General features: G+C 31.7%; 1 protein-coding gene across 2 annotated transcripts in view; it reads left to right on the top strand.

The window, feature by feature from the left end:
• Window positions 1-26880, top strand: part of LOC135136964 (calcium uniporter protein, mitochondrial) — a 133304-nt gene that overhangs the window by 61462 nt on the left and 44962 nt on the right. The gene's annotated exons all lie outside the window — the stretch shown is intronic.

Here is a 26880-nt window from a genome sequence, read left to right as displayed (position 1 = left end):
GTCAACCAGTCACTAAGTCACTATTTCTATAAGTCATTAAGTCACTGAGTTAATCACTCCATCACTAAGCCACTAGCTTACTAACTGGGCCTGTCAGTTACTAACTAGTCAATCAATCATTACGTCGCTAAGACATTAAATCACTAATTGCATCAGTCAGCCACTAAGTCAGTAAATTAGTCACTATATCATTTGGTTACTAAATCAATCACTCAGACCAGTCAGTCAGTCAGTAAGTAAGTAAACCAATAAGTCACTAAGTAGATCAACCAGTCACTAAGTCACTGAATATGTACATCAATCAGTCACTGTTTCGCTAAGTCATTAAGTCACTGAGTTAATCACTCCGTCGCTTAAGCCACTAATTCACTGACAATATCAGTCACTAAGTCAGTGAATCAGTCACTGTATCATTTTATCACCAAGTCAGTCAATCAGTCCTTCAGTCAGTTACTAAGTCAATCACTCAGACAGTTAGTCACTCACTCACTCACTCAATCTCTAAGCCACTAAGTCAATCGGTCAGTCAGTCACTAAGTCAGTCAATCAATCAGTCACTGAGTCAGTAAAGCAATTATCACGTCACTGGGTCACAAAGTTATCAGTCCTTTTTAACTTTTTTTTTGGAAAATGTTTGGAAATTATTTTGCCACTTTCATCAATTATGTCAAAACCCATAAAAAAATTTAAGTTAGTTCTTTTTTTCATTCGAATGGAGCCCCCTTTAAATTTTTTTGCACTTTCTTGGAAATTATATATTATAGGTTCCGTTCTTTTTGATTATTTTAAGAAAAAAACAAAAATAATTTCAAATTTGTAATCAACGGAAAATTCTGTATCAGCTAATGTTTTCTTCGTTTCGATACCACAATTGAATATTTTTTAGTAAAATTTCTGAAAATCATTTTCTCAGTTTTCCCGATTTCTTATAAGAAGTTACGATAAAAATGACTTTGGATTTATTTATAATTTCCCAAAAATTCTCTGTAAGACAAATTTTTTTCTTAATCGAACAGAGCTTGACCAAAATTTGTTTGTAGTTGAGGGAAAATCTTGGGAAACAATGGAATATTTTTTAGTAAAATTTTTGGAAATCATTTTGACAGATTTCTCGATTTATTTGAAGAACATGTAACAAAAATTAGTTCAGTTTCATATTCTACGAAAAATTTCTAGTTTGGGCAGCATTTTTTTTTTGTAGACCCAAACTTTTTTGTGAAATTTTTGGAAATTATCTTGACATTTTTTTCATTATTTCAGGACCTGTTTTCAAGTGACTTGAGACCCGTAATCTATGCAGCATTTGCTACAGACTCGATTTTTTTTTAGTAGTATCACTTTTTCAAAAATTACTTCAACATTTTTTCCTAGGCTAGTGTTTTTTTTCGTTATGATAGCACGATGGAATATTTTTAGCAAAATTTTTGGAAATTATTTTTCTAAATTTCTCGATTTTTTTAAACAACATTTAATAAAAATGACTTCAAATTTTTTCTTAGATCCAAACTTTTTTTGAGAAATTTTTGGAAATTATTTTCACATTTTTCTTTATTAATGTAAGACCTGTTTTCAAGTGGTTTCAAACGCTTATCCATCCAAAATTTTCTAAAAACTCGAAGATTTTTTTTCCAGAAGCGTCACTTTTAGCTTTTTTTTTTTGGAAAATTTTTGGAAACTTTTCCAAGTTTTGTCGGTTTCTTTTATGAACTTGTGACAAAAGTGGCTTCAGATTTGTAATTTCCGAAAACATCTCTGTAAGCAAATTTTTTTTATTCGAACGGAGCTTGAACAAATTTTTTTTGTAAAATTTTTGGAAATTATTGAGTCACAATTTTTTCAAGACTTGTACCAAAGTTTAAGTCAGTTCTTATTTTTCATTCGAATACAACTCAGTTGAATTTTTTTTGAACATTTTTTATTTCTTCCCGATTATTTGAAGAGGAAAAGCAGAAAGATCAAAATTTTTTTTGGGAAATTGTTGGAATTTATTTTGACATTTTTCAACATTATTTCAAGACCTGTTTTCAAGTGACTTCAGATGCGTATTGTATGCAAATTTTTCTACAAACTCGAAGAAATTTTCTCAGTTTTTTCGATTTATTTTAAGAACTAACGACAAAAGTGAAAGATTTGTAATTTCCGAAAACATCTCTGTAAGCCAATTTTTGTTTATTCGAACAGAGCTTGAACAAATTTTTTTGTAAAATTTTTGGAAATTATTGAGATACAATTTTTTCAAGACTCGTACCAAAGTTTAAGTCAGTTCTTATTTTTCCTTCGAATACAGCTCAGTTGAATTTTTTTTGAACATTTTTTAATTCTTCCCGATTATTTGAAGAGGAAAAGCAGAAAGATCAAAATTTTTTTGGGAAATTTTTGGAATTTATTTTGACATTTTTCAACATTATTGCAAGACTTGTTTTCAAGTGACTTCAGACGCGTAATGTATGCAAATTTTTCTACAGACTCGAAGATTTTTCTTTTTATTAGCGTCACTTTTAACTGTTTTTTTTTTTTTTTGAAAACTTTCTCAGTTTTCCCGATTTATTTTAAGAACTAACGACAAAAATGACTTTAGATTTGTAATTTCCGAAAAATTCTCTGTTAGACAACATTTTTTCTTATTCGAACAGAGCTTGAACAAATTTTTTTTGTAAAATTTTTGGAAATTATTGAGACACCATTTTTTCAAAACTTGTACCAAAGCTTAAGTCAATTCTTATTTTTTTTTTCATTCGAATACAACTCAGTTTATTATTATTATTTTTTCATAGTCTATGGGAAATCTTGTAGCAGCTAATGTTCTCTTCGTACGACAGCACGATTGGAATATTTTTTATTAAAATTTTTGGAAATTGTCTTTCCAGGTTTCTCGATTTTTTTGGAAAACATCTAACAATGGCTTCAACATTTTTTCTTAGATCCAAACTTTTTTTGGTAAATTTTTGGATATTATTTTGACATTTTTCAACATTATTTCAAGTAAGTGTCTTGAGACGCGTAATCTATGCAAAATTTTCTACAAACTGGAAGATTTTTCGTTTTAGTAGTGTGACTTTTATTATTATTATTATTTTTTTTTTAAATTTTGATCATTGTCCAAGTTCACCCGATTTCTGTTAAGAACTTAAGACAAAAGTGACTTCAGGGTTTGTAATTTCCGAAAAATTCTCTGTGAGGCAAATTTTTGTCTTCTTCGAACAGAATTTGAGGATTTTTTTTTTTGTAAAATTTTTGGAAATTATTGAGACACAATTTTTTCAAGACTTGTGCCAAAGCTTAGGTCAGTTCTTATTTTTCATCCGAATATAGCTTATTTTTTTTTTGTATTTTTGGATTCTTCCCGATTATTTGAAAAGGAAGAGCAAAAATAACTTCAACTTTTTTGTAGTCAGTGGGCAATCCTCTAGCATCTAGTGTTTTCTGTTTTCTTCGCTACGATAGCACGATTGAATATTTTTCATTACGATTTTTGGAAATTATTTTCTCAGGTTTCTCTAAAAACATTTAACAAAAATTACTTAAAATTTTTTCTCAAATCCAAACTTTTTTTGAGAAATTTTTGGAAATTATGACATTTTCCTTCATTAATGCAAGACCTGTTTTCAAGTGATTTCAAACGCTTAATCAATCTATCCAAAATTTTCTAAAAACTCGACGATTTTTTTTTCAGTAGCGTCACTTTTAACTTTTTTTTTTTGGAAAATTTTTGAAAATTATTTTCCCAGTTTTCTCGATTTCTTTTAAGAACTTATGACAAAAGTGACTTCAGATTTGTAATTTCTGAAAACTTTTCTGCAAGCCAATTTTTTTTTTATTCGAACAGAGTTTGAACAATTTTTTTTTTTTGTAAAATTTTTGGAAATTATTGAAACACAATTTTTTCAAGACTTGCGCCAAAACTTAAGTCACTTTTTATTTTTCATTCGAATATAGCTCAGTTTAATTTTTTTTTGAATATTTTTGGATTCTTCCCGATTATTGGAAAAGGAAGAGCAAAAGTAACTTCAACTTTTTTGTAGTCAAGCTAATGTTTTCTTCGCTACGATAGCACGATTGAATATTTTTTAATAAAATTTTTGGAAATTATTTTCCCAGGTTTCTCGATTTTTTTGAACATTTAACAAAAATGACCTCAAAAGTTTTTCTTAGTTCCAAACTTTTTTGGAAAATTTTTGGAATTTATTTTGACATGTTTCAACATTATGTCAAGACCTGTTTTCAAGTGACTTCAGACGAGTAATCAATGCAAAATTTTCTACAAACTCGAAGATTTTTCTTTTTATTAGCGTCACTTTTGACTTTTTTTTTTAAATTTTCTCAGTTTTCCCAATTTCTTTTAAGAACCAATGACAAAAATTACTTTAGATTTGTAATTTCCGAAAAATTCTCTGTAACCAAAGCTTAAGTCAGTTCTTATTTTTCATTCGAATACAGCTCAGTTTATTATTATTTTTTCATAGTTTTCTTCGTACGACAGCACGATTGAATATTTTTTATTAAAATTTTTGGAAATTATTTTCCCAGGTTTCCCGATTTTTTTGGAGAACATTTAACAAAAATGGTTTCAAAATTTCTTCTTAGATCCAAACTTTTTTTAGGAAATTTTTGGAAATTATTTTTACATTTTTCAACATTATTTCAAGACCTGTTTAATCAAGCGTCTTGAGACGCGTAATCTATGCAGAATTTTCTACAAACTCACAGATTTTTCTTTTTAATAGCGTCATTTTTAGTAAAAAACTGATTGGCAAATGACATACCGTCTAAGAAATGAGAAGGTGTGATTTTGGCAAATAAGATAGCCTCTAAGATAAAAGTGACTTTGGCAAATGAGATACCTTCTAAGAAAAGGGAGGGTGGGTGGGCGGGGCCAGTACCTGTTAAAATAAAACTGATTTTGGCAGATGACATACCCACTAAAAAAAGAGGGTGGGTGGGCGGGGCTAGTACTTGCTAAGATAAGACTGACTTTGGCAAATGAGATACCTTCTAAGAAAAGAGAGGGCGGGTGGGCGGGGCTAGTACCTGTTAAGAGAAAACTGATTTTGGCAGATGACATACCATCCAAGAGACGAGAGGGTGGGTGGGCGGGGCTAGTAGCTGTTAAGATAAGACTAATTTTAGCAAATGACATATCCTCTAAGAAATTTAATTAAATTATATTATATATTATAAGAAGACACTAGAGGCTCCAAAGTAGTTTCAAATTTTAGGAAATTGTTTTGATTTTTTTTTGGAACTCTTAGGAAATTAGTTTACAGTTCTTCTCAATTATTTGAAGAAGAAGAGTTTTTTTTAAGACCTAGAACAAAATAAAGTTGTACTGTAGCATAAAAAAAGTTGTAACGAGTTTGCTTCCATTGCAGATTTTCAAAAATTACCTTGAACAAAATACCATTTTTAAAAATTTGCAATTTTAGAAAACTTGGAATTTGTTAATTTTTCTGAAATAAAAAATATTTTTTGAATCGCTTGATTTGTGGATTCATCAAGAAATTAAAACACTGAAAATCTTACAGTCGTAGCTGTGCATTTTTTAAAATTTGAATTAAAAATGTTCGAAAAAAATGTAGAATGTTAATAAAAAATGTTTCAAGTCTTCAAATTTATGACCTAAACAAGTTTTCAGGACACTAAAATTTTACATTTTAAAAATTCAAAAATTTTTCGTAGTTCAGAAATTTTAGAATTTTTTTTAATAATAATTAAATTTCAGCTGGGTTTAAAGGGATATTAATAGCACAAACCACAATGGGTTGATATAACCTGGCCAATGTTTGAGAGGCGCTGGTGTAGTCATAAACTTGGCCTACAAACACGCTTCCGAACTAAACTAATCAAGATTTTGCAAGGTTTGCTCTCTTTTTGCCAAAAAAAACTAACGATCTCGATAAAATCAATGCTGGATGTTCATCATTGCAGTATCAGTTAATGAAGCTATTAGATCTTGCGGTTTTACGCGAGTTTCTTTCATTATGTCGTAGAGAACGTTGATGCTCGTCTGAAAATCAGCGACTCCCAACTTTTTTTATAATTTTTCATTTTAAATTACGCATGTACACGATTTTACAAACGCTGAGGTGAAGGCCCTCTACTTTTGTTATCAGTCAGCGCGTTTCCGGCCCCCAAAACCCGGAGCGTAGCCGCCGTTCCGGGCCCTACGTCGACATTTTTACACTTCCAACGCACGACAATTAAAACACGCATCACTCTTCCGTCATTACTTTAATTAGGAAATGGAAAGACTTCGGCACGCGATTACCGCATTCCGTGCTCCCTTCGCCCAATTTTGTGTCGATATGAATTTTCCGGGTTACGGATTGCCACTCCGACCAGCAACCAGCGTTAATGAAACTATTGTTATTAGAACCATTACTCACCTTCACGTAATGCCCTTCGCTCGTTATCCAACCGACTCATGCATAATTAAAATCAAAAGGAATGATTTTTTCCGTTTTACGTAACGTTTTTTGCTTGTTTACATATCTAGCTTTGTGTTCGGCGAGAACGTAATGAGAGATAAACGATGATTCGGTTGAGGTGGAATTGTCACGCGAGTTCGTATGTAATGGATCGATCGACGAGCGCTCGACCTCATAACTTCCCCCGATTGCCGCGCGATGGATTTATTAGGTTCGGATAGCGGATCTTGCGATTCTGGTAACGTGTCAAGGTAGAACGCGGCTCGTGCCAACTAATTACCTTGTGCATAAATAATAATGACTTCATTTCGCACGCTGGGGTTAATTTATGAATTAGTAATTGGATGCGCTGCACATTTGTATGCACTAGTGGAGATTAGTAAGAACGACGTGTGCATGCGGTGTGGAAAATGGGGTTTTGTGTGTTTGGAGCTTTTAAAAACTAGCTCGAAGTTGTGTCGTGTTTTGCAGTAAACGACGGATCAAGTTTGCATATTTAATGCAGTTGGGAAGGTGGTGGGTGGTTCGCGCTTGGGTGCGACGAGTCGGGGTTTTTGCTCGTTTTAAAATTTGTCTGAAGTCAGTCGGACAGGTTTTAGTTTTTTATGACAAAAAAGGGAGCGACGTGCTGTGCATTTATTCATTAATTTTTTTGAACATCCTGTCTGAATAATATGAACATTTTTTTTTAACAAAGATTACTGTTGGAATTTTTGCTACGACGTCATTTCTATAATTAAGCTTAACCAGTTTTTTTTTTAAATTTTTGGAAATCGTTTTGAAATTGTTCTTCATATTACCAAAATTCAAGTCAATTCTTTTTTCTTTTTTTTTCCGTTCAAAAAGCCCAATTTTGGAAATTTTTTGGAAATTATGTCAAGCAAAAAATAACTTCAAATTCGTTATCTACTAGAAATTTTATATAAGCTAATGGTTTCTTCGTTACGATAGCACGATTGAATGTTTTTTAGAGTTTTTTTTGAAATTAATTTCTCAGTTTTCATGATTTCTTTGAAAAACCTGTAGTTAAAATATCTTCAGATTCGTAATCTACGAAAAATTCGCGGGAAAATAGAATTTTTTCTTAGTCGAACCAAGCTTTTTTTTTTTAAATTTTTTGGAAATTGTTTTGACTTTTTCCTTCATAACTTCAAAACTTGTAGTAAAAACTCGTAATCTATGCAGAATTCTCTACAAAGTCACAGTTTTCATTTTTAACACAGACGCTTTTAAATTTTTTTTGGAAAATTTTTGGAGATCATTTTACCCTCTTTCTGAATTATTTCAAAACCTGTGCCAAAAATCAAGTCAATTGTTTTTTTTTTCACTTGAATAGAGCCCAGTTGAACTTTTTTTTTCGGAACATTTTTGGAAATTTTTTTTGTTCTTCCCGATTATTATTTTAAAAGAAAGAGCAAAACTAACTTCAAAGTTGTAATCTACGAAAAAATTTATATAAGCAAAAGTTTTCATCCTTACTATAGCAAGATTGAATATTTTTTTGACATTTTTTTTAAAGTAATTTCTCAGTTTTCATGATTTCTTTGAAAAACTTGTAGTAAAAATATCTTCAGATTCGTAATCTACGAAAAATTCTCGGGAAAATAGAATTTTTTCTTAGTCGAACCAAGCTTATTTTTTTTTTTGGAAATTTTTTGGAAATTGTTTTGACTTTTTCCTTCATAACTTCAGAACTTGTAGTAAAAACTCGTAATCTATGCAGAATTCTCTACATAGTCACAGTTTTCATTTTTAACACAGACGCTTTTAAATGTTTTTTGGAAAATTTTTGGAAATCATTTTACCCTCTTTCTGAATTATTTCAAAACCTGTGCCAAAAATCAAGTCAATTTTTTTTTCATTTGAATAGAGCCCAGTTAAAATTTTTTTTTTCGGAACATTTTTGGAAATCATATTTTGATTCTTTCCGATTATTATTTTAAAAGCAAGAGCAAAACTAACTTCAAAGTTGTAATCTACGAAAAATTTTATATAAACTAAAGTTTTCATCCTTACTATAGCACGATTGAATATTTTTCAGACATTTTTTTTTTAAGTAATCTCTCAGTTTTCATTATTTCTTTGAAAAACCTGTAGTAAAAACATCTTCAAATTCCTAATGTACGAAAAATTCTCGGGAAAATAGAATTTTTTCTTAGTCGAACCAAGCTTATTTTTTTTTGGAAATTTTTTGGAAATTGTTTTGACTTTTTCCTTCATAACTTCAGAACTTGTAGTAAAAACTCGTAATCTATGCAGAATTCTCTACATAGTCACAGTTTTCATTTTTAACACAGACGCTTTTAAATTTTTTTTGGAAAATTTTTGGAAATCATTTTACCCTCTTTCTGAATTATTTCAAAACCTGTGCCAAAAATCAAGTCAATTGTTTTTTTTTTTCACTTGAATAGAGCCCAGGTAAAATTTTTTTTCGGAATATTTTTGGTAATCATATTTTGATTCTTTCCGATTATTTTAAAAGAAAGAGCAAAACTAACTTCAAAGTTGTAATCTACGAAAAATTTTACATAAGCTAAAGTTTTCATCCTTACTATAGCAAGATTGAATATTTTTTGGACATTTTTTTTAAGTAATTTCTCAGTTTTCATGATTTCTTTGAAAAACCTGTAGTAAAAATATCTTCAGATTCGTAATCTACGAAAAATTCGCGGGAAAATAGAATTTTTTCTTAGTCGAACCAAGCTTTTTTTTTGGAAATTTTTTGGAAATTGTTTTGACTTTTTCCTTCATAACTTCAAAACTTGTAGTAAAAACTCGTAATCTATGCAGAATTCTCTACAAAGTCACAGTTTTCTTTTTTAACAGAGACGCTTTCAAATTTTTTTTGGAAAATTTTTGGAAATTATTTTACCCTTTTTCTGAATTATTTCAAAACCTGTGCCAAAAATCAAGTAATTTTTTTTTTCATTCGAATAGAGCCCAGTTTAATTTTTGGAAATCATACTTTGATTCTTTCCAATTATTTTAAAAGGAAGAGCAAAACTAACTTCGAAGTTGTAATCTACGAAAAATTTTATATAAGCTAAAATTTTCTTCCTTGCAATAGCACGATTGAATATTTTTTAGACATTTTTTTTTGAAATTATTTTGTCAGTTTTCATGATTTTTTTGAAAAACCTTTAGCAAAAATATCTTCAGATTCGTAATCTGCGAAAAATTCTCGGGAAAAGAGAATTTTTTCTTAGTCCAACCAAGCCTTTTTTTGGAAATTTTTTGGAAATTGTTTTGACTTTTTCATTCATAACTTCAAAACTTGTAGCAAAAACTTGTAATCTATGCAGAATTCTCTACAAAGTCACAGTTTTCATTTTTAACAGAGACGCTTTCAAATTTTTTTTGGAAAATTTTTGGAAATTATATTACCCTCTTTCTGAATTATTTCAAAATCTGTGCCAAAAATCAAGTCAATTTTTTTTTCATTCGAATAGAGCCCAGTTTAATTTTTGGAAATCATTTTGATTCTTTCCGATAATTTTAAAAGGAAGAGCAAAACTAACTTCAAAGTTGTAATCTACGAAAAATTTTATATAAGCTAAAGTTTTCGTCCTTGCGATAGCACGATTGAATATTTTTTAGACATTTTTTTTTTAAATTATGTACTCAGTTTTCATGATTTGTTTGAAAAACTTGTAGTAGAAATATCTTCAGATTCGTAATCTACGAAAAAATCTCGGGAAAATAGAATTTTTCTTAGTCGAACCAAGCTTTTTTTTTGGAAATTTTTTGGAAATTGTTTTGACTTTTTCCTTCATAATTTCAAAACTTGTAGTAAAAACTCGTAATCTATGCAGAATTCTCTACAAAGTCACAGTTTTCATTTTTAACACAGACGCTTTCAAATTTTTTTTGGAAAATTTTTGGAAATCATTTTAGCCTCTTTCTGAATTATTTCAAAACCTGTGCCAAAAATTAAGTCAATTTTTTTTTCATTCGAATAGAGCCCAGTTTAATTTTTGGAAATCATACTTTGATTCTTTCCGATTATTTTAAAAGGAAGAGCAAAACTAACTTCAAAGTTGTAATCTACGAAAAATTTTATATAAGCTAAAGTTTTCTTCCTTGCAATAGCACGATTGAATATTTTTTAGACATTTTTTTTTTTAAATTATTTTCTCAGTTTCATGATTTCTTTGAAAAACCTATAGCAAAAATATCTTCAGATTCGTAATCTGCGAAAAATTCTCGGGAAAAGAGAATTTTTTCTTAGTCCAACCAAGCTTTTTTGGACATTTTTTGGAAATTGTTTTGACTTTTTCATTCATAACTTCAAAACTTGTAGTAAAAACTCGTAATCTATGCAGAATTCTCTACAAAGTCACAGTTTTCATTTTTAATACAGACGCTTTTAAATTTTTTTTGGAAAATTTTTGGAGATCATTTTACCCTCTTTCTGAATTATTTCACAATTTGTGCCAAAAATCAAGTCAATTTTTTTTTTCATTTGAATAGAGCCCAGTTAAAATTTGTTTTTTCGGAACATTTTTGGAAATCATATTTTGATTCTTCCCGATTATTATTTTAAAAGGAAGAGCAAAACTAATTTCAAAGTTGTAATCTACGAAAAATTTTATATAACTTAAAGTTTTCATCCTTACTATAGCACGATTGAATATTTTTTAGACATTTTTTTTAAGTAATCTCTCAGTTTTCACGATTTCTTTGAAAAACTTATAGCAAAAATATCTTCAGATTCGTAATCTACGAAAAATTCTCGGGAAAATAGAATTTTTTCTTAGTCGAACCAAGCTTATTTTTTTTTTTTGGAAATTTTTTGGAAATTGTTTTGACTTTTTCCTTCATAACTTCAAAACTTGTAGTAAAAATTTTTTTAAATTTAGTTTGCGAGTTTTTTTCGATTTCTTTGAAGAATTTATACCAAAAAATCTTCAGTTTCGCAATCTAGGAAAAATTTTTGGGAAAGCAGAATTTTTTCTTAGTTGAACCAAGCTTGACTTTTCTCTTTTGTTAAATTTTTGGAAATTATTTTACATTTTTCTTCATTATTTAAAAACCTGTACTAAAAATGACTGCAGACTCGTAATTCATGAGAAAAAAAAAATCTTTTTTTTCATCGAATAGAGCCCAATTTTTTCATCTTTTTTGGAAATTATGTTTCGGTATAACTTTTCCTTGCAATAGCACGATTTTATTTTTTTGGGAAATTTTTTGAAATTTAGATTCCTAGTTTTTGTTGGATTTCTTTGAAGAACTTATACCAAAAATGTCCTCAGATTTGCAATCTACGGAAACATTTTTGGGAAAGCAGAATTTTTTCTTAGTCGAACCAAGCTTGACCTTTTTCTTTTGTTAAATTTTTGGAAATTATTTTACATTTTTCTTCATTATTTCAAAACCTGTACTAAAAATAACTTCAGATTCGTAATTCATGAGAAAAAAAATGAATTTTTTTTCATCGAATAGAGTCCAATTTTGGAACTTTTTTGGAAATTATGTTTCGTTTAGAACCTATAGCAAAAATATCTTCAGATTCGTAATCTACAAAAAATTTTCGATAAAACAGAATTTTTTCTTAGTCGAAGCAATGAACATTTTTTTTTGTTTGGAAATTGTTTTGACATTTTTCTTCATTATTCAAGACTATGCAAAAAATCAAGCAAATTCTTTTTTCTTTTTTTTTCATTCGCAATGAGCCCAATTTAATTTTTTTGGAACTTTTTTGGAAATCACCTTCCAGTATAGTTTTTTCCTTGGGATAGCGCGATAATATTTTTTCGGAACTTTTTAAAATTTATTTTTCCAGTTTTTTTTTGTCGATTTCTTTCAAGAACTGGTACCAAAAATATCTTCAGATTCGCAATCTACGAAAAATTTTTGGGAAAGCAGATTTATTTTCTTAGTCGTACCAAGCGTGATCTTTTCTTTTTGTTAAATTTTTTGGAAATTATTTTACATTTTTCTTCTTTATTTCAAAACTTGTACTGAAAATGACTTCAGACTCGTAATTTATTAGAATTCTGTACAAACTCGCAGTTTTTACTTTCAACAGAGGCGTGCTCATGTTATTCTTTTTTGGAAAATGTTTCGAAATTATTTTGCTCTTTTTTTCACTTATTTTATAAGGTGTACAAAAATCAAGTCAATTGTTTTTGTTTTTTCATCGAATAGAGCCCAATTTTGGATTTTTTTTTTTTGGAAATTATGTTTCGTTTAGAACCTATAGCAGAAATATCTTTAGATTCATTCCTAATCTACAAAAAATTCTCGCTAAACAGATTTTTTTCTGAGTCGAAGCAATGACCTTTTTTTTTGGAAATTGTTTCGACATTTTTCTTCATTATTTCAAGACCTGTGCCAAAAATAAGTCAATTCTTTTTTTTTCATTCTAACAGGTTTTTTTTAAACTTTTTTTTTGGTTTTTTTTGTTTTCCGATAATTTTAAGGGGAAGAGCAAAAATAACTTCAAATTTTTAGAATACGAGAAATTTTATATAAGCTAATATTTTATTCCTTACTATAATTTACGAAAAATTCTTTGTAAAGCTGAATTTTTTCTTAGTCGAATTAAACTTGATCATTATTTTTTTGTAAAATTTTTGGAAATCATCTTGACATTTTTGTTCATTATTTGTAGATCTGAAGTAAAAACGACTACAGACTCGTAATCCGTGCAGAATTCTCCACAAACTCGTAATTTTTCTTTTTAACAAAGACGTTTTCAGTTTCTTTTGAAAAATGTTTGGAAATTATTTTGCCCCCTTTCTTTTCAAAATCTGTCAAAAATAAAGAAATTTTTTTCATTCGAATAGACGCGTTTAGTTTTTTGGAACTTTTTTGGAAATTAAATTTTGGTTCTTTGCGATGATTTGAAGAGGAATAGCAAAACTAACTTCAAATTTTTCTTCTACGAGAAATTTTGTATAAGCTGATGTCTTCAGCCTCACGATAATCCACGAAAAATTCTTGATAAAGCAAAACTTTTTCTTAGTGGAATCAAGTTTCAAGAATTTTTTTTTTTTTTGAAAAATGTTCGAAATTATTTTGGTTTTTCTGAATTATTTCAAGACGTATACCAAAAATCAAGGTACATAGTTCTTTTTTTCATTCAAATAGAGTCCAGTTTATTTTATTTTTTTTAACTTTTTTGGAAATTATGTTTCGGTATAATTTTTTCTTGCGATAGCACTATTATATTTTTTTAGGAAATTTTTTGAAATTTATTTTCCCAGTTTTTTTCGATTTCTTTGAAGAACTTATACCAAAAATATCTTCAGATTCGCAGTCTACGAAAAATTGCAAGCTTGACCTTTTTCTTGTGTTAAATTTTTGGAAATTATTTTACATTTTTCTTCATAATTTCAAAACGTGCACTAAAATGACTTCAGACTCGTAATTTATGAGAATTCTCTGCAAACTCGCAGTTTTTACTTTCAACGGAGACTCTCTCATTATTATTATTTTTTTTTTGGAAAATATTTCGAAATTATTTTGCTCTTTTTCTCACTTATTTCAGAAGGTGTACAAAAATCAAGTCAATTCTTTTATTTTTTCATCATATAGAGCCCAATTCTGGAATTTTTTTTTTGAAATTATGTTTCGTTTAGAACCCGCGGCAAAAATATCTTCAGATTCCCAATCTACCAAAAATTCTCGGTAAAACAGAATTTTTTCTTAGTCGAAGCAATGACCTTTTTTTTTCGAAATTGTTTTGACACTTTTCTTCAATATTTCAAGACCTGTGAAAAAAATCAAGTCAACTCTTTTTTTCTTTTTTTTTCATTCGAAAAGAGGCGAGTTTAATTTTTTTTAACTTTTTTGAAAATTGTATTTTGTCTTTCCGATAACTTTAAGAGGAAGAGCAAAAATAACTTCAGATTTGTAATATACGTGAAATTTTATTTAAGCTAATGTTTTATTCCTTACTATAATCTACGACAAATTCTTTGTAAAGCTGAATTTTTTCTTAGTCGAACCAAGTCTGATCAATTTTTTTTTGTAAAATTTTTGGATATCATAGACAAAGATAACAACACAAAGACGTTTTCAGTTTTTTTTGAAAATTTTTGGAAATTAGTTTGCCCTCTTTCTTTTCAAAATCTGTCAGAAGTCAAGTCAATTTTTTCACTCGAATAGAGCCCAATTTAGTTTTTTTGGAACTTTTTTTTTGAAATTAAATTTTGGTTCTTTCCGATTATTTGAAGAAGAATAGCAAAACTAACTTCAAATTTGTCTTCAGCCAGAAATTTTGAATAGGCTGATGTTTTCAACCTCACGATAATGTACGAAAAATTCTTGATAAAGCAAATTTTTTTCTTAGTGGAATCAAGTTTCAATAATTTTTTTTTGAAAAATTTTCGAAATTATTTTGCTTTTTCCGAAATATTTCACGACGTATACCAAAAATCTAGGTAGTTCTTTTTTTTCATTCAAATAGAGTCCAGTTTAATTTTTTTTTAACTTTTTTGGAAATTATGTTTCGGTATAATTTTTTCTTGCGATAGCACGATTATATTTTTTTAGGAAATTTTTTGAAATTTATTTTCACAGCTTTTTTCGATTTCTTTGAAGAACTTATACCAAAAATATCTTCAGATTCACAGTCTACGAAAAATTGCAAGCTAAAAATGACTTCGGCGACTGATTGATACCGACATGTTTCGACTTTATTACATAATGAAGTCATCTTCAGGTTTTTACAAGCTAAAAGATATTTTTAACTTTTAGGTTAAGCGTCAAAACTCACCTAGTAACATGGATTTTCGTTAACAAACGGCAAACATACGGAAACGGAGGAACTACTTTAAAATTTTCTAACACCTATGAAACGACAATAAATCACTAAAGTAGCCATTATTTGAACGTACTTAAAACTAGCATACAGTCGAATAGTAAAACTGAGTAACTTTTGGTGCAATATTCATTAATATGTGGAAGTTGTAGATATATTTTCAAAAAAAAAATCTGCTAGAAAGCTCTTATCACTTGAAAGTTAATTCAGCCGCCGTCGAAATTCACATTCCCGATTATCATTCCAGACGTACTCCACATCGCCCACGCCGCTCTGCTTCCCGAATATTTCCTATCTATTCCTACCGAAACATATTTTCATATCGCCCGTTCCAGCCACTATGTCAACGTTCCGCCGAACAAAAAGACCATCTTGCATGTCAACACAACAAAATAAACCACAAATCCCCAAAACCCCCACCCGGATCGATCCTCCTCCTTCTCTTCCAGACGAAATCCGCCAAATTTCTAACGATGATTAATTAAAATCCCATCGCAGAAGTCGTCTATCGTCCAAGTCGGAGCTTAATTTTCCGTGAAACAGAGCTTTCGACAGTCCGTTATTACATAATTTCTCAGCCCTCTCCACCCTCGCACCTTGACGCTGATAAATCATTCGAGTGTGATGGTGTGGGGCTCGTTAGGTGATTGGGCCAATAAATCATCCGAAAGTATGCGTCGAATTGTCAGCAAGGAAAGGGTAATTTATCGCAGGAATTGATGGTGATGTAAGCAGCCGAACGACTACTCTCTTGTGTCAAAAATGGCCGCTTTTGTCACGGAGGAGCGCAGCGTGCTATCGGGCCACCATCTACGCTAAATAAATTCCCCGAAATCTCCGCCACCATTCTGCCGAGCAGATTACATGCTATGTACATTCGCATTGTGGAGGATCCCCGGTGCACAGTCGTTAGTTTAATTTCTCCTCGTATCTCCTTCCTAATTCCTGCTGATGCTAACTCTATTAGTTCGTTCGCGGGATTATGATGACCCAGATCGGGACGAAATCGGCGACAGGTACATCATTAAGCGCTTAAGTAAACGCTAACAGTTTGCGGGTCGACACCTGGCGATGCCGAGGATGGCTTCGGTAAATATTTGCGGAAGTGGCGCGAGTAACAGGCGATCTGCGTAGGGATTTATGGCGGGCGATAATGGAATTTTCGGCACTAGGGTTTGACCAAAAAGTTCGACCCCGACAACGGAGCTTTGTCGCGTATTTGCAGGGACTAGCTACTTTTTACTTGAGACATCCAGATTTTTGAAAAAAAATTACGAAACTGATTGCGTGGTGATATTGTAATATCATGAGCCCTACATGCATTATCAAACAGATTTATTCCCACATCAACAAAAATAATTGATTAATGCGCAAATGCGTAAAATTTGCATGGTGTTAACACGGCCAACTGTATTAATACATATGGCCATCCCAATTCGTATAAAAAGTTGATTCTTTGACGTTTCCAAAATCGTTAATCAGGCAACGACATCTGTTGAGTACAATTATGAACTTGGTTGGCAAATAATTGTCAAAATGACGTTTTAAAATATCACGTTTTTCTGAAAGTGTAGATAATGGCACAAGAACATTAATGATATTACTCCTACTATTTAGTTTTGAAATAAGATAATTATATTTTTACAAAACGAAAATTATTTAACAAAAAGGAAGGTACATATTCATAATTTTAAAACTTTTCTGTTGGTAGGTTTGTTACAGATCGTTATTTTCTTCAACCAGTCTGTTTGTTCCAAACAAATATTATCAATAACTGGTTTCACTGTTGCTCGAATAATTATATCACAAACTCTTGATTTATGTTCCAAGCAACAAAATAATGGATTTTGGTCCAAAGAAGGATGGAGCAGATTACATATTTGTTGACATGTCTTTTTAGAGTTTAAAAACGGTGGTATTAGAAAGTTTTTTAAAAAGGGTAACATTTAGATTCAGTTATTTGAAGACAAATCGTGAAAAATATTTTAGATTCGTAATCTGCCAAAAATTATCTATAAGCCAACTATTTTCCGTTGGATCAGATCGTCTTTTAACTGTTTCATACAAAAAATTTTTGGAAATTACAAAAAAATGTTTTCAACTAATTTTCTGAAATAGTTGAAAAATAGTTGAAAATGTCAAAAGTGCGAAAATCAGTTTTATCTTATCAAATACTAGCCCCGCCCGCCCACCCTCTATTTTCTTGGAAGGTATGTGATTTGCCAAAATCAGTATTATCTTAGCAAGTACTATTTAATTATTGTTTAATCATTTATTTTGCCACTTCAATATACAATATAGTACTTGCTAAGATAATACTGATTTTGGCAAATCACATACCTTCCAAGAAACTAGAGGGCGGGTGGGCGGGGCTAGTACTTCCTAAGATAATACTAATGGTGGCAAATGACATATCCTACAAGGTAAGAGAGGGCGGGTGGGCGGGGCTAATAGTTGCAAAGAAAAAAACTGATTTCAGTAAAAAACATCCCTAAGAAAATACAGGGTGGCTGGGTGGGGCTAGTACTTGCTTAAATAAGGCAATTTTTGGCAAACGACATACTCTTTAAGAGAATGGAGGGTGAGTGGGTGAGCGGGGCTAGTATTTCATGAGGTAAATTTGCGATTAGTATTCTATAAAACTAGAAAGTCAATGTGTTCCTCTCAAATAAAGCCATTTGGAACGGTTTAAAATTTTTTGGAAATGTTGGGAATTTTTGGACTCCTTTTCTCGCATTTCTCAGTTATTTGAAGACAAATCGTGAAAAATATTTTTTTCACTAGCAGCCAGGACGCATGCAAATGTCGACTCATTTAGTGGTAGCAAATTCAACTTTTGCTACCACCGGTTCAAAAAGAAAAATTGAGGTTATGTACGCAATGTTTGATGTGATTATTTCTTAAAAAATGAACAAATGTGTGCTACAAACATTACTTGAGTATACGCATGGTAGTTGGTAGACGGTAGAAGATAAAATGATTAACTCAGCGACAAGTATAAACGGTTTTCTTTGTGTTGAAGATTTAGAATAAGTTTGATTAGAAATCAAAACAAAATCATGTTGCGTCAAAAAATTGAACGTTTATTTTTTCAATTTATTGTCTTATCGTTTCTACTAGTTAAAAAAAATAGTATATTGACCACGGTTGCAAAGCCACTTCTAGACCTCGCGCTTCAGAGCCCTCGACGCTGCGCGTCTCGGGTTCTAATTTGCGCTCGGTCTAGAATGCTTGGCCTTGCAACCTTGGCTAATAATATACTATTAGATTCGTAATCTGCGAAAAATTATCTATAATCCAACTATTTTCCGTTGGATCAGATCGTCTTTTAACTGTTACAGACAAAAAATTTTTGAAAATTACAAAAAATGTCTTCAACTAATTTTCTGAAATAGTTGAAAACTAGTTGGAAATGTCAAAAGTGCGAAAATCAGTTTTATCTTAGCAGATACTAGCCCCGCCCACCCACCCTCTATTTTCTTGGAAGGTATGTGATTTGCCAAAATCAGTATTATCTTAGCAAGTAGTATTTAATTATTGTTTAATCATTTATTTTGCCACTTCAATATACAATATAGTACTTGCTAAGATAATACTGATTTTGGAAAATCACATACCTTCCAAGAAACTAGAGGGCGGGTGGGCGGGGCTAGTACTTCCTAAGATAATACTAATGGTGGCAAATGACATATCCTACAAGGTAAGAGAGGGCGGGTGGGCGGGGCTAATAGTTGCAAAGAAAAAAACTGATTTCAATAAAAAACATCCCTAAGAAAATACAGGGTGGCTGGGTGGGGCTAGTACTTGCTTAAATAAGGCAATTTTTGGCAAACGACATACTCTTTAAGAGAATGGAGGGTGAGTGGGTGAGCGGGGCTAGTATTTCATGAGGTAAATTTGCGATTAGTATTCTATAAAACTAGAAAGTCAATGTGTTCCTCTCAAATAAAGCCATTTGGAACGGTTTAAAATTTTTTGGAAATGTTGGGAATTTTTGGACTCCTTTTCTCGCATTTCTCAGTTATTTGAAGACAAATCGTGAAAAATATTTTAGATTCGTAATCTGCGAAAAATTATCTATAAGCCAACTATTTTCCGTTGGATCAGATCGTCTTTTAACTGTTACAGACAAAAAATTTTTGGAAATTACAAAAAATGTCTTCAACTAATCTTCTGAAATAGTTGAAAACTAGTTGAAAATGTCAAAAGTGCGAAAATCAGTTTTATCTTAGCAGATACTAGCCCCGCCCACCCACCCTCTATTTTCTTGGAAGGTATGTGATTTGCCAAAATCAGTATTATCTTAGCAAGAAGTATTTAATTATTGTTTAATCATTTATTTTGCCACTTCAATATACAATATAGTACTTGCTAAGATAATACTGATTTTGGCAAATCACATACCTTCCAAGAAACTAGAGGGCGGGTGGGCGGGGCTAGTACTTCCTAAGATAATACTAATGGTGGCAAATGACATATCATACAAGGTAAGAGAGGGCGGGTGGGCGGGGCTAATAGTTGCAAAGAAAAAAACTGATTTCAGTAAAAAACATCCCTAAGAAAATACAGGGTGGCTGGGTGGGGCTAGTACTTGCTTAAATAAGGCAATTTTTGGCAAACGACATACTCTTTAAGAGAATGGAGGGTGATTGGGTGAGCGGGGCTAGTATTTCATGAGGTAAATTTGCGATTAGTATTCTATAAAACTAGAAAGTCAATGTGTTCCTCTCAAATAAAGCCATTTGGAACGGTTTAAAATTTTTTGGAAATGTTGGGAATTTTTGGACTCCTTTTCTCGCATTTCTCAGTTATTTGAAGACAAATCGTGAAAAATATTTTAGATTCGTAATCTGCGAAAAATTATCTATAAGCCAACTATTTTCCGTTGGATCAGATCGTCTTTTAACTGTTACAGACAAAAAATTTTTGGAAATTACAAAAAATGTCTTCAACTAATCTTCTGAAATAGTTGAAAACTAGTTGAAAATGTCAAAAGTGCGAAAATCAGTTTTATCTTAGCAGATACTAGCCCCGCCCACCCACCCTCTATTTTCTTGGAAGGTATGTGATTTGCCAAAATCAGTATTATCTTAGCAAGTAGTATTTAATTATTGTTTAATCATTTATTTTGCCACTTCAATATACAATATAGTACTTGCTAAGATAATACTGATTTTGGCAAATCACATATCTTCCAATAAACTAGAGGGCGGGTGGGCGGGGCTAGTACTTGCTAAGGTAAGGCTAACGGTGGCAAATGACATATCCTACAAGGTAAGAGAGGGCGGGTGGGCGGGGCTAGTTTTTGCGAACAAAAAAACTGATTTTAGTAAATAACATATCCCTAAGAAAATAGAGGGTGGGTGGGTGGGGCTAGTACTTGCTAAGATAAGACAAAATTTGGCAAACGACATACTCTTTAAGAAAATGGAGGGTGAGTGGGTGGGCGGGGCTAGTATTTCATAAGGTAAATTTGCGATTAGTATTCTATAAAACTAGAAACTCAATGTTTTTCTCTGAAATAAAGCCATTTGGAACGGTTTCAAATTTTTTGAAAATTTTGGAGATTTTTGGAGTCCTTTCCTCGCATTTCTCAGTTATTTGAAGATAAATCGTCGAAAAATATTTTATCTATAAGTCAACTACATATTTTCCGGTGGGTCAGATCGTCTTTTAACTGTTTCAGACAAACATTTTCTGGAAATTACGAAAAATTGTTGTCACTTTTTTCGCTAATTTTCGAAAATAAATGAAAAATAGTTGAAAATGTCAAAAGTGCGAAAATCAGTTTTATCTTATCAAATACTGCTAGCACCGGTTTTCGTGGTTTCACTCAAGAGACTGCACATGCTTTAAAATTTATTGCCAGAAGTACATATTTGTGTGTTAAGTTTTTATTAGAACAAGCAGGCTTTTACTATGTTCTTACGCGTTCCTTCAGCTCCGATGCGGTGGAAGCAACGTTCTCACACGTGAGTTAAAAGGAGGCTCCAATGATGCAACGGATGCCAGAGCGGCAGAATATGCAATGCAGAATTGTTAAATATGTTCCAAATGTTCCAAATCATCTAATGTTTCCAATATAGACTTTGTCAGTACTGCAAAAATCTCGGTTTTGGATCATGATACAAAACAAGACAAAGAAAATTTTGATGTACCTTTGGAATTAAGAACAAAGATTCAAAACCTAAGTAAATTAATTGAACCCTGTGCAAACATTTCATCGGCATCTGTGGCCTTTTTGGCTGGCTACATTTTAAAGAAATTAGACGACAAATTTCATTGCGACAGCTGCCTTGCGCCGCTGTTGTCCAAAGAGGTTCCTGGTCCGCTATTAAGACTCATCCTGTTACAGGATCGAGGTGGATTAACCTATCCCAATGCATATTTCGTAGGCATTGTGAAGGTAGTGGCTGACATCACTCAAAAAATGTTGCCGTTTTTAAATTCCAAAAAGACATGTCAACAAATGTGTAATCTGCTCCATCCTTCTTTGGACCAAAATCCATTATTTTGTTGCTTGGAACATAAATCAAGAGTTTGTGATATAATTATTCGAGCAACAGTGAAACCAGTTATTGATAATATTTGTTTGGAACAAACAGACTGGTTGAAGAAAATAACGATCTGTAACAAACCTACCAGCAGAAAAGTTTTAAAATTATGAATATGTACCTTCCTTTTTGTTAAATAATTTTCGTTTTGTAAAAATATATATATCTTATTTCAAAACTAAATAATAGGAGTAATATCATTAATGTTCTTGTGCCATTATCTACACTTTCAGAAAAACGTGATATTTTAAAACGTCATTTTGACAATTATTTGCCAACCAAGTTCATAATTGTACTCAACAGATGTCGTTGCCTGATTAACGATTTTGGAAACGTCAAAGAATCAACTTTTTATACGAATTGGGATGGCCATATGTATTAATACAGTTGGCCGTGGTGTTAACGTGTGAAGATTATGGCAAACAACTCTAGACAAGAAAGTAGAAGCCTCATTTTCCACTAATTGCACTGTTTTATGGTTTTATGACTTTTACTTGAAGATTAACGCGGAGATGGTGAAACGCACATAATTGTCGCAAATCTGCTGCATTTATTTGGTGTGAAGTGTCCACTCGAGGACGTTTGTGACACTTCTCATGAAATAATTGTGGATTATTGTTGACAATAGTGTAATTAAAATTTCACTACTGGACTTTTTTCTTTTCTTCAAAATGCCAGCGATTATTTTATTCGGCAGAAATCAAAGTAGGTCTTTAAACTCCTTGATGGCATGTTCGGTCAATAACACAAACTTTATTCACACACAAGCCAAATAGCATAAATATTAAAGAACGCATTTCCATAATAACAATAAAACAATGCTCGAACGTCGCCCGTAATCCTAACGTTGCTGTCACACGAATTCCGCCCATTACGTATGGATTAACCTATTATTACCATAATGAGATTGATTTATAATAAAACTGTTATTACGTAGATAAAACGAGACTCGCTTTCATGGACAACCGAGCGCTTTCCCAATGAATCAATTTCAGCGTGCAAACTCCCGTTTTATCAAAATGCGCGTTAACAGGATAAAATCTAAACATCGCCACTCGACTGCGAGAATTTAATGCGAATTTAAAATCTATTTTCTAAACCCTATTGACTTGCTAATCGCCCCCGTACGTTCTGCATAGACGAACAAATGGTCCGAATTCGAAGTGTTCATACGAATAGAAACCGGTCAGAGCCCACCCACTCGTGATAAACGCAATATTGCTTTTCCTCCTCTTTAAAGGATCACTCGTTCACCTCGAAAAATTTTGTCGACTTAATCTGCAAAGCGTAAAAAGCACGTCTGGATACTTCCCTAGATTTATCCTTTCTAAATGGAAAGTCGCTTCCTCGTTTTTATCTTTATCCTTTGACTTTTCATGAAGTCTCAACTTTCCGTTCGACGATAGCAGGACTTCGCGAGAATTTTAATTCGCCGGCTTCAAACAAAACATGCATTTTCGCCCTTAATTACGCCAATTGCGATTCGTATCGCGCCGGAACGTCTCCATTAGCGTTGTTCGAGGAGGCTGCGAACCCGATAAATCTCATAGTTTTGGTATGATCCGGCGAAAAAACAAACTTAATTTAGAATTTCATTACGCGGCGTCTTGAGGAACGCACACCCGCGCTTACACGTTCTCCGAGAGCGCCGAGATTTCCCGGAGAATTCCGGGACGTCGTTAGCGGAGCGCACGGCCGGAATTATCCGCATCCGAAGAGACAGATAATCGAAGCTGTTTTGTGGAAATCCGCAGCGATCATGTCAATTTGAGCAGTGCGCGGTTATGAACACGCTAGTGCTTTCGAAAGGCGAAAACCAAACTAAACGCCGTTAGCATCGTCAGTCCAACTAGAGTGCCTTGAGTCAGTTGTATCGTTTTTAAGAGTGTGTTAGTTCTTTTTTCTTTGAGAATTTGAGAAGAGTACAGCTATGGATTTATGCAGACGTAATATCATGAGCCCGACATGCCTTATCAAACAGATTTATTCCCGCATCAATAAAAATAATTGCATTAATGCGCAAATGCGTAAAATCCACGTGCATTTCTAGACAAGAAAGTCGAAGCCTGATTTTCATGTACAATGAAAAGGATACGGGATTTTATTTTTTTTATTCAAAATCTTTTTTTTTTGCAAAATTTTGAATTTTTATTTTATTGTGTTGATCCGAAGTTTAAATATTCTGAGTTTATAAATTTTATTGGGTATTTATTTCTCTTTTGAAAATCTTTGTGCTTAAATTTGGACGTGTCCCCGCCCACCCACCCGGTTTCCTTTCTGATCAGTCGTTTTATTGAACGAAAAGTGACATTTACATTGATACACAGTGGAATGTAGATAAAAGGTAAATCTGAAACTCCCCTCACCTGTTTTCGAATTTTATTCTTTTTTTTTTATTAGATGAAGATTGAATTTTATTTTGTCAAGTGCCCACCCACCCAGTTTTCGTTCCAACCATTCATTTTATTGCTTTGTGGCATTTACATTGATACATAGTGGAATGTAGACAAAAAATTAAAATAAGAAATCAATTTTATAGCAAATAGTATAACAAAAAAAAATTACGATAAGCGTTTTTTTTTAAATGTTTCACTTCTACATTCTATAATTAGTGTCCACTCCCACTCGACAGAAGAACATAATTAGCCCCGCCCACCCACCCTGTCTCCTTTTTGGTGATTGATTTTATTCGATGACATGAATGACATGAGAAGAAGGTGGGTGGGCGGTGCTAGTACTTGCTCAGATAAGACTGATTTTGGCAAATAACATATTTTCCAAGAAAATAGAGGGCGGGTGGGCGGGGCTAGTACTTGGTAAGAAAATACTATTTTTGGCAAATCACATAACCCCGAAGAAAATAGAGGGTGGGTGGGTGGGATAATATTTGATAAGATAAGACTGATTTTGGCAAATGCCACTCTTTAAGCAAAACAAAAGGTGGGTGGGCGGGGCTAGTATTTGATAAGATAAGACTGATTTTGCCAGTTTTGACATTTTCGACCACTTTCAACTATTTCCGAAAATTAGTTGAAGTCGGGATCTATATACCTGATTCTTTTGAGAATTGTAGACGACTTTTTCGAACGTCACCTGACCTGACCTAACCTGACATTTTCCTCGTTCTATTTGGTTCTTATTTTTTACCAGTACTCTGATATCAGGATTGTAATTTTCTTATTCAAATTCGTTTTTTCCCAAAATTTTGAATTTTTATTTTATTGTATTGACCCTAAATTTAAATATTCTGAATTTATAACTTTTATTAGGTATTTATTATCGTTTGAAAATCTTTTTGCTTAAATCTGGACGTTTTCGGTAAAATTTAAATCACTGATCATGTTTTTCAAGTTTTTAAAATATTAAAATTTTCTGTTAATTATAAAAAATGCACAACTCAAAAAAAAATCATGGTTACCTGTTCTAGAGTGTCATGTTCGGGGAGATGAGGTTCGACTTTAATTAAGAACCAATGAAATTAGTCACTTATTTTATTGGCTGTGAGACGAAAAGTGGAATTTGCATTGACAAATAAAATAACAACTAAAATAGACCAAAAGATAAAATTAATCCCACCCACCTGCGTCTGCTTTTCATTGGCGTATCTTATATATTGGGAGGTGAAAATTGAATTCTAGTTTGGAAAGTGGTCCAATCTTATTAAAAAAACTTCAAAGTAGCCCCGCCCACCCGCCCGATTTTCGTTCTAATCACTCATTTTATTGGAAAGTTGGCATTTACATTGATACACAGTGGAATACAGGCAAAATGGTAAAAATAACCCCACCCACCTTTGCTTTTGAATTTCATTGGTTTTTTTTTTTTTTTTGATTAGATGAACATTGAATTTTATTTTATCAAGTGACCGAATCTGTGCTTTAAAATTCAAAGTTGCCACTTCCGCCCACCCGGTTTTTTCTGATCACTCATTTTATTGGACAAAATGTATATTTTCTATTGATAACTAGTGGAATCTAGATAAAGAGATAAAAGTAACTCCACCCAGCTCCGTTTTTTAATTTCATTGGCTTATTTTATTTCCTCTGAGTGGAAAATTTTATTTTAGTTCATCAAGCCTAAAAAAATCAAAGTGGCCCCAACCACCCACCCACCCCGTTTTCTTGCTGATTAGTTTTTTAATTCTGTATATTTTCGTTTTTTTAATTTTTGGATTTGCAATTTGTCGATTTCTCAATATTTGTTTTTTTGATTTTTCGTTTTTCAATTTTTCGACTTTAATTACACAGTTTTTTGATTTTGCAATCTTTCAGTTTTTACACATTCTAATTTTGCAATTTTTCGCTTCTCAATGTCTCAGTTTTCAATTTGCAATTTTTACATTTTTCAATTTTTGCTTTTTCAGTTTTTCGACTCTTCAATTTTTTTTTTTTCAATTTTTCGACATTTCAATTTTTAGATTTTAATAACTCGCTACTGCAGAACTTCCTAAAGTGCATTTGGTATTTCTTGTCTCAACCCTATGTGACTGAAAATATTTTCTAATACCTGTTGTGAAAATCATCATTTATACAAAAATGTATAACCTTTAATGTCTCGATTTTACTATTTTTGATTTTTAAAAATTTTTTATGGTTTCAATTTTTCGTTTCTTCAGTTTTTGGATTTGCAATTTTTCGATTTCTCAATATTTCGATTTTTGATTTCTCGTTTTTCAATTTTTCGACTTTAATTCTGCTATTTTTGCTATTTTTCACTTCTCGATGTTTCAGTTTTCAATTTGCAATTTTTACATTTTTCAATTTTTGCTTTTTCAGTTTTTCGACTCTTCAATTTTTTTTTTTTTAATTTTTCGACTTTTCAATTTTTAGATTTTAATAAATTTTGATTATTTGCTACTGCATAACTTCCTAAAGTGCATTTGGTATTTCTTATCTCAACCTTATGTGACTGAAAATATTTTCTAACGCATGTTGTGAAAATCTTCATTTATCCAAAAATGTATAACCTTTAATGTCTCGATTTTACTATTTTCGATTTTTTTAAATTTTTTATGGTTTCAATTTTTCGTTTCTTAAATTTTTGGATTTGCAATTTTTCGATTTCTCAATATTTCGATTTTTGATTTCTCGTTTTCAATTTTTCGACTTTAATTACACAGTTTTTTGCTTTTACA

Source organism: Zophobas morio, unplaced genomic scaffold, assembly GCF_036711695.1.
Source record: "Zophobas morio isolate AGI-343-1 ecotype UQ-CSIRO unplaced genomic scaffold, CSIRO_AGI_Zmor_V1 ptg000028l, whole genome shotgun sequence".
NCBI lineage: Eukaryota > Metazoa > Arthropoda > Insecta > Coleoptera > Tenebrionidae > Zophobas > Zophobas morio.
This window is presented reverse-complemented; position numbering and strand designations above follow the sequence as displayed.